Source organism: Mus caroli, unplaced genomic scaffold (assembly GCF_978045245.1).
Source record: "Mus caroli unplaced genomic scaffold, Mus_caroli_1 scaffold_15, whole genome shotgun sequence".
In the NCBI taxonomy this organism is placed as follows: Eukaryota; Metazoa; Chordata; class Mammalia; order Rodentia; family Muridae; genus Mus; species Mus caroli.
In genome coordinates, this window is record NW_028227270.1 from 51,705,308 (window position 1) to 51,712,482 (window position 7,175).

Sequence of the window (7,175 nt, forward strand, 5' to 3'; positions counted from 1 at the left end):
ATATTCAGGAGTAGAAAGATAACATTTCTCAACTGCTTCTTTAATTACAGCCTTGGAAGAGGAGGCTGTCAGCTCCACCTTCGTTCAGGAAGCTGTCTGTGATGTCTCCATTCATTATGACTGTCTATGTACTCCAGAGAGAGTTCTCAATTGCCCTGTAACATTAATGCCCTGTGGTGGGTCTCAGACAGGCATGGAGGCTTATCCCATGCCAGGGGTCAGTGGTCAGTATAGTTCTGCAGGTTAAGGGTCATGTGCATAGGTCTCACACAGCTCAGCCTTTGAGGAGGCGTCCATCAGAGCAAATATCATGGCCATTCCATATACTGCCCACCCTCCCACCAAACACCAACATCTATCGTGCCCCCAACTGAACCAAACCTGTCTGGTTCACCAATGTCTTTGTTTATAAAAGAGTACAATTAGGAAATACTTGGGTGTATGTTCTTTTAAAAGCCAAATAATATGTAGGAATCCCCAAGAAGGATTAAACCACTTCAACTATGGGTTTTATCTAACAGCTCATTTCCAAAGACCCAAGTATAGAAATGTAAAGTAGTAACTGCCATGCAGTGGCCTCACAGACACCACCAGAGCCAAAGGGCTAGGATTGTTTGCTGCAGTAACATCACATTGAGAGCAATTGCCTTTGTGTTGCACTGACTGGTTTTGTCTATCAACTTGACACAAGCCTGAGTTAACACAGAGAAAGGAGCCTCCCTTGAGGGAATGCCTCCATGAGATCCAGCTGTAAGGCATTTTCTCAATTAGTGACCAAGGGTGGGAGAGCCCCTTGTGGGTGGTGCCATCCCTGGGCTGGTAGTATTGGATTCTATAAGAAAGCAAGCTGAGCAAGCCAGTAAGCAGCACCCCTCCATCAGCTCCTGCCTCTCAGATCCTGCCCTGACTTTCTTTGGTGATGAACAGCAACATGGAAGTGTAAGCTGAATAGACCATTTTCTCCCTAACTTGCTTCTTGATCATGATGTTTTGCACAGGAATAGAAACCCGGACTAAGCCAGTAGAGTACACAGGAGAAGAAAATGTCAGAGAGAACAAGTTAAAATACACTATTGAAGGCTCAAGCAGCACTCCTCAAAACTGCCAAGAGGACCAAAAATGAAGAGGAACAAATGAGAAATTGTCACAGACAAAGCTAAGGAAAGCAATGAAATGGCGGGAGGGGGGGGGGGAGGGTGTAAGGGAGAGGGAGTATCCTAAATGGGATACTAGACCCGAAAAAGAACATTTGTGAACAAATTTTAGAAACCCAAAACTCTCAAGTCACAAACCAATGTTTATTTCTGTTTGACAACAACACAGTAATTACGAACGATGTTAACATGAGGAATATACTGTTAATCTTGGCATCCTGACAGCATTTAGGATCACCTAGGAGACATACCTCTGGCTGTCTCTATGAGGGGGGTTTCAGAGAGATTTGACAGAACTGGAAAGATCCATACGAGTGTAGGCCTAAACAGCTTTTAACTGGTCATTGTGTAACTTAGTTTGGTTTGGTTTTTTAAGGAGAAAAAAAAATAGGTTTTTGCTGACCCCCAAGTGAGTTGTTGGGTTCAGGCAGAGGTATAAAGGTATAAAGTCTACCAAGACTAAGGAGTTGCCTGTTCAGAAGGTGCCAGTTGCCCTCTCAACAATCATTTAACTCAACAAGACAGCACAAACCAGAAACAAAGGAGGAATACATTACCAGTCCTCAGTGTGGGGAGGCAAAGACTTTGGGGCTAATGCCAGAAGGCCAGGGGCACTCACCTATCCAGGCAATAAACACACCTAGGAACAGCTTCAGAGAACTGGCTTCATTTATTGGGGAATGTGGGGTATTTATGCCCCTGGGGAGGTGGTCTGAGTCTCCAGTGTGGCCAGGTAGTATTGACCAGGTCAGATTGTTGGAAGAGGCTTCATCTGCATACTCAGGGGCTGCGGGATCTGAGAGGAAAACCTTAGAAAGTCAGACAAGGAGTGAAACTTCATAGTAGTCAGGGTAATGGAATTTTACCAGGGGTGATGGTGGGAGCGCTGGCTTTATGATACCAGGTTGGAAGAGGGGAGGGAGCCAACTCCTGCCATCCTCAACTGAGGTATCTGGGGTTGAAGCTCTCCCGGACCCATCTTCCACAATCCTGGGCTATTATGGTCCACAGGGAGTACTGAGCACCAGTATGCATCTCTCTCTACTTCCTGACTACAGATGTGACCAGCCATCTGATGCTTCAGCCTCTGGAGCTACAGTGGCTCTCAGTGTCAGTTTCCCCACAATGATGACTGTACCCTCAAACCTCAAGTCTTTCTTATATTGCCAATTAAAGCCTTTCCTTGACAAGCTTGCTTTTGGTCACAGTTCTTTTCACAGCAACAGAAAGCAAACTAGAGTTAAACCAGAAAAGTATAAAATATCAAATAGTCAGCAATCCAACTCAAAGAAAGCACAACCAAGAAGAAGCCAAGCCCTCAATTATTAGAAATAAAAAAGACAAGAAATGAGTAAAATTAGATTCATAAATCTGAATGTTAAATAAAGCTAATATTTTTAATTCGAGGAAGTAAAATTGATCAAGCTACACTAAAGGGAAAGAGAGAGAGAGACAGAGAGAATCCCTACAGAAGTTAAATCAAAGATTAAAGAGAGAAATCGAGAGACCATAGTCAGCACTCGAGGTAATCCCTATCAAAATATCAGAATCATTCTCCATAGAAATAGGGAACAACTCCTAAATTTGAAGATCATGGAAAAACTGAAATTGAGCAAAAAAACAAACAAAAAACTGGAGTTATCATAGTACCTGAATTTAAAACATACTAACAGAGCCAGAGTGGTGAAAATCAATAGGGTCCTGGCATAAACAGACATGCAGGTCAATGAAACAGAATGTTTTAACCCAGAAATAAATTCACACTTGTAACTGTTTGTCAACAAAGGCACTGAAAGACATACCAGACAAAGAGCAGACTCATTAATAAGGAATTCTGGGAAATCTGGGTATTCATCAAAGGAGGACAAACTCGGACCTTAATATCTCCGTGTCTTATTGTTCTACCTTACTCTTCTACAGCTGTGAAGAGATCCCATGACCAAGGCAACTTTTAAAGGAGATCATTTAACTGGGGGCTTGCTAACAGTCTCAGAGAGTTAGTCCATGGCCATCATGGCAGGGTCTGTGGCAGCAGGCAGGCAGGCATAGTGCTGGCTGGAGCAGTAGCTGAGACCTCACATCCCAGTATCCAGGCAGGAGGCAGAAAGAAGGTGACTGACTGGGTCTACTGTAGGCTTTTGAGACCTCAGAATCCACCCCCAGTGACACGCCTCCTCCCACACGAGAGCCTGTGGGGATGACTGCCATTCACACCACCACACCCAGCATCTAAAAAAAAAAAAATCAAGACGAAATGGGCCAGATATGCAAATGTAAGTGCTGGAGCTGTGGAGCACAGGAAAGACGCACCCAGACATCACTCTGGAAAGGAGTCCTTCAGATGTGACTCTGGAAACACAAGACTCAGAAACAGAAATTGGCAAGTGGAATTACATCAAAGTACAAAGTATCAGAACAGTAAGTGGTCAGTTGACAAAACTGTTTTGGGGAGGGGGAATTAATTGCAGACTATTTATTTATCTGGTGAAAGGATGACATAAACCCCATTTGTCACCATTTAGGGACCAGGTCTGATTTCAAAAAGAAGACCATAAGATACCAGCTCCAGGAACAGACCAGAAAAATCCAAAAACAAGGTCATAAAACTCCCTTCTAAAGGACAGCGTTGGGATAACCACAAAAATGGGGAAATATCTCAGAATGGGCTATCTGGCTGGGCAGCCCTGTCTTATCCTATGGTTAAACCTTCATGACACAGGAATGTAGACTATTGACCACGTGTGACTGCCTGCCTGGCACCCACCAGATTACCTCATCCTCTAGAGAGTTCTCCTGGTTCCCTATAAGAAGGTCCGTGCACCTTTGTTGTCTGAGGTCAACATTTTAGAGAATGGTTGATCCCCTCAAGCTCATTGTTTCTGCAGAATAGACACTCTTTGTTTTTGCATGCTATCCGAGTCTGGGGTCTTCCATTAGCCATCTTTAGACCCTTACTCTGGTAAGAGGACGAAAACTAAATAACCTGATTTTAAAATAAGCAAATGATGTGAAAATATGTTTGTCAAAGGGCCAGCAGGAAAATGAAAACATCCAACATCGTATCCATCAGTGAGACGCAGATCTAAAACCACAATGGGAGTCACTTCACTCTGGTTACAATGTCTGTTATTACGAAGACTACAAAGGAAAAAAAATACTGGCAAAGGCACAGAGAAGGGGACTCTAACATGATATTCGTGGGAAGGTTATATGTTACAGAAAACAGAAACTGTAACTGAACAGTGAGATGGCCCAGTTGGTGAAGACACTTTCCACCAAGCCTGAATCCTGAGTTCTATACCTGGGACCCACATGGTGGGAGGAGAGAAGAGACTCCCACAAGCTCTCCTCTGATGTCCATGTGTGTGCTGTGGCACTTTTACACACACACACATACACACTGTAATATTAGTATGTTTTGTTGTTGCACACACTTAGTAATAGTAGTGTGTTTTGTTGTTCTGTTTTGAGTTTGGTTTTTTTGTTTTGTTTTGTTTTTTAGAATTACCACGTAGCCGTAATTCCAACAATTGGAGTTCAACCAAAAGAAATTAACTCCATCTATCAGGGACACACCTGCTCACCATGTTCACTGCAGTGCTAGTCTAACTAGCATAGGGAAACAACTTAAACGTCCACCGGCAGAGAAACAGATGTAGAGAAGGTGGAAGATTAGACCCAATGGAACATTACTTGGCCTACAGAAGATAAAAGTACTGTCATTTGCAGAAACATGGTTGGTCTTGGGGGCATATTGTTTTAAGTGAAGCAGGTCAGGGACAGAAAGACAACACCACACACTCTCCCTTAATTATAAGGGGAAGTTCAAAAGGCTGATCTCCTGACATAAAGGGCAGAAGCGGGCGAACGCTGGATGCAGAGGAGATGGAGATTTGATAGTGAACAGGTTCTGGGTACACACGGATCAGAGCAGTGGCTTCCAGTGTCTACTGCAGGGTCACTGTGGCTGACAGCAATTAGCTGTAACTGAGTGGAAGAGCTTCCAGTGTTCCCATCCCGAAGAATGCATGCATTAATAAACATGATTGAATCCACAAGACACTGCCTTCATACTCTCCAGTTATTAGCCTGATAATAATAATATTCTTTGTATTTTTACATCCATACTTTGTAAAGTTGTTCATTTCCTCTTCCCTAAAGAACTGACTATATGTATGTATCCATGATGGGTGGTATACACTTGCATCCTCCATTCTGAGGTCCATATCGCTCTGGCCACACCTCATGTACTGGTTTCTAGGAGACCACTGGGATGCCATCTGACCAGGGGACCTCAGCCTTTGTCTATAATCATGGGTGTGGACCATAAGCTGTGTGTCTCATCCTGGTCTTAATATATATATAGTCAGGAAGATGAAGGCTTAAAACTTATCAGATAAACCAAAACCAGGCCTGGAGAGAGGGAGTGGGGAGAAGCTGAAAGTTTTCCAAGGAGAAGAGTCACCACCTACTTGGATTGCGAGCTGGAGTCCACCCACATGTGCGGCTCCACATAACTTCCGGTGTGATGCCACCAAACACCCACATGCCTCAAACAGCCACCAGGCGCTATCCCTTTGATGGAGCTCTGAGGAGTAGAGTGGAGACTGCCATTGCAGGAAGTACCTGGCATTGATGATCATGCGGGCACTGGTGCAGCTGCTCCTACCCATTGTGGAAAAGAAAAGTCGGGATTTGAGAATCTTCTCTGAGAAGCCAGAGCCGCCAGTGTTAGCGAGGAGGACAGCGCAGCGCAGACCGAAAACGCGTTTTCCGGAAACTCTGAAATCCTTCCCTTCGCACTTGCCTCCCTCTGGTAGAGCTGCCAGGCTTCTTACGCTTCTCACTATTTTTATTTTCTGGAGAAATGATCATTCTTATAAATAGCCTTTTAAATGTCAAACTAACTGCTTGAATAATTTATCTCGACTTCTTAGCCTGTATAACTTGCTTAATTTTCTTGGGCATGTCTAAAAGATTAAGGGGAAAGTGTTTTACAAATAAGCATCGCCCACGGTGTGTGTGTGTGTGTGTGTATAAGCATGTAGTAGGTGCATGTGAACACATGTGTGAGTGAACAGAGAGGCCAGAGATCATCCTCGGGTGTCTTCCTTAGTCATTTGGGTTTTTTTGAAACAGTGTCTCTAAATTTTACCTGGGAACTCACTGGTTTGCCTAGGCTGTCTGGCAAGGGAGTGGCAGGGATCTGCTATTCTCTGCCTCCCCAGAGATGGAATTACAAGCATACATCATCACGACCAACTCTTAAAAATAAAAAAAGGTTCTGGGGATTAAACTCAGAGTCTCATGCATGCATGTATGTATAGTACGCAGACCCATAACTGATGGAGTCACCTGTCCAGTCCCAAGGTGTGATTATTATTGTTATTATTAATTAATATTATTTATTCACTTTACATCCAATCACTGTCCCCCCTCCCAGTCTCCCCTCTCACAGTCCCTCTGCCCAATACCCATTCCCCTTCTCCTATGAGAAAGTGGAGGCCCCACCAGGTATCTCACACACACACCCCACCTTGGCACATGAAGTCTCTGCAGAAGCCCTGTGGCAATTTTATGAAAACCCTTAAATAAATACCCAAATTAGTGTTTAGTAGAGCTAATTTCATTGCAGTTAATATGCTCTAGGGGATGTAAATGACCTAGAGAAAACCAAGGCCCAACTTAAATCTCTACAGTAAGTGAACATTAATTTTCCAGGAGAACTCAGATCCCATGCCCTCTGGGCATTCCTTCCTCCAGTCACAGGAAGAAATCGGATTTGCTGCTCAATGGCTTCCCACATCTGAGGGCCTTTCCTCCTTCCAATTAACAATCTGCTACATTAATTTGTTGATCATCTTTATTGATTTCATCTCATCTTGCTATGTTCTGCCTGAGTCAGAGTCCCAGTTATTCCAGGGTGGTCTTGAATTAACGGCATAGCTCAGGATGACTTTGAACTCCTGATCTTCCTGCCTCCAGCTCCCAAGTAACAGAAGTATAGGCAAACTCCACAGC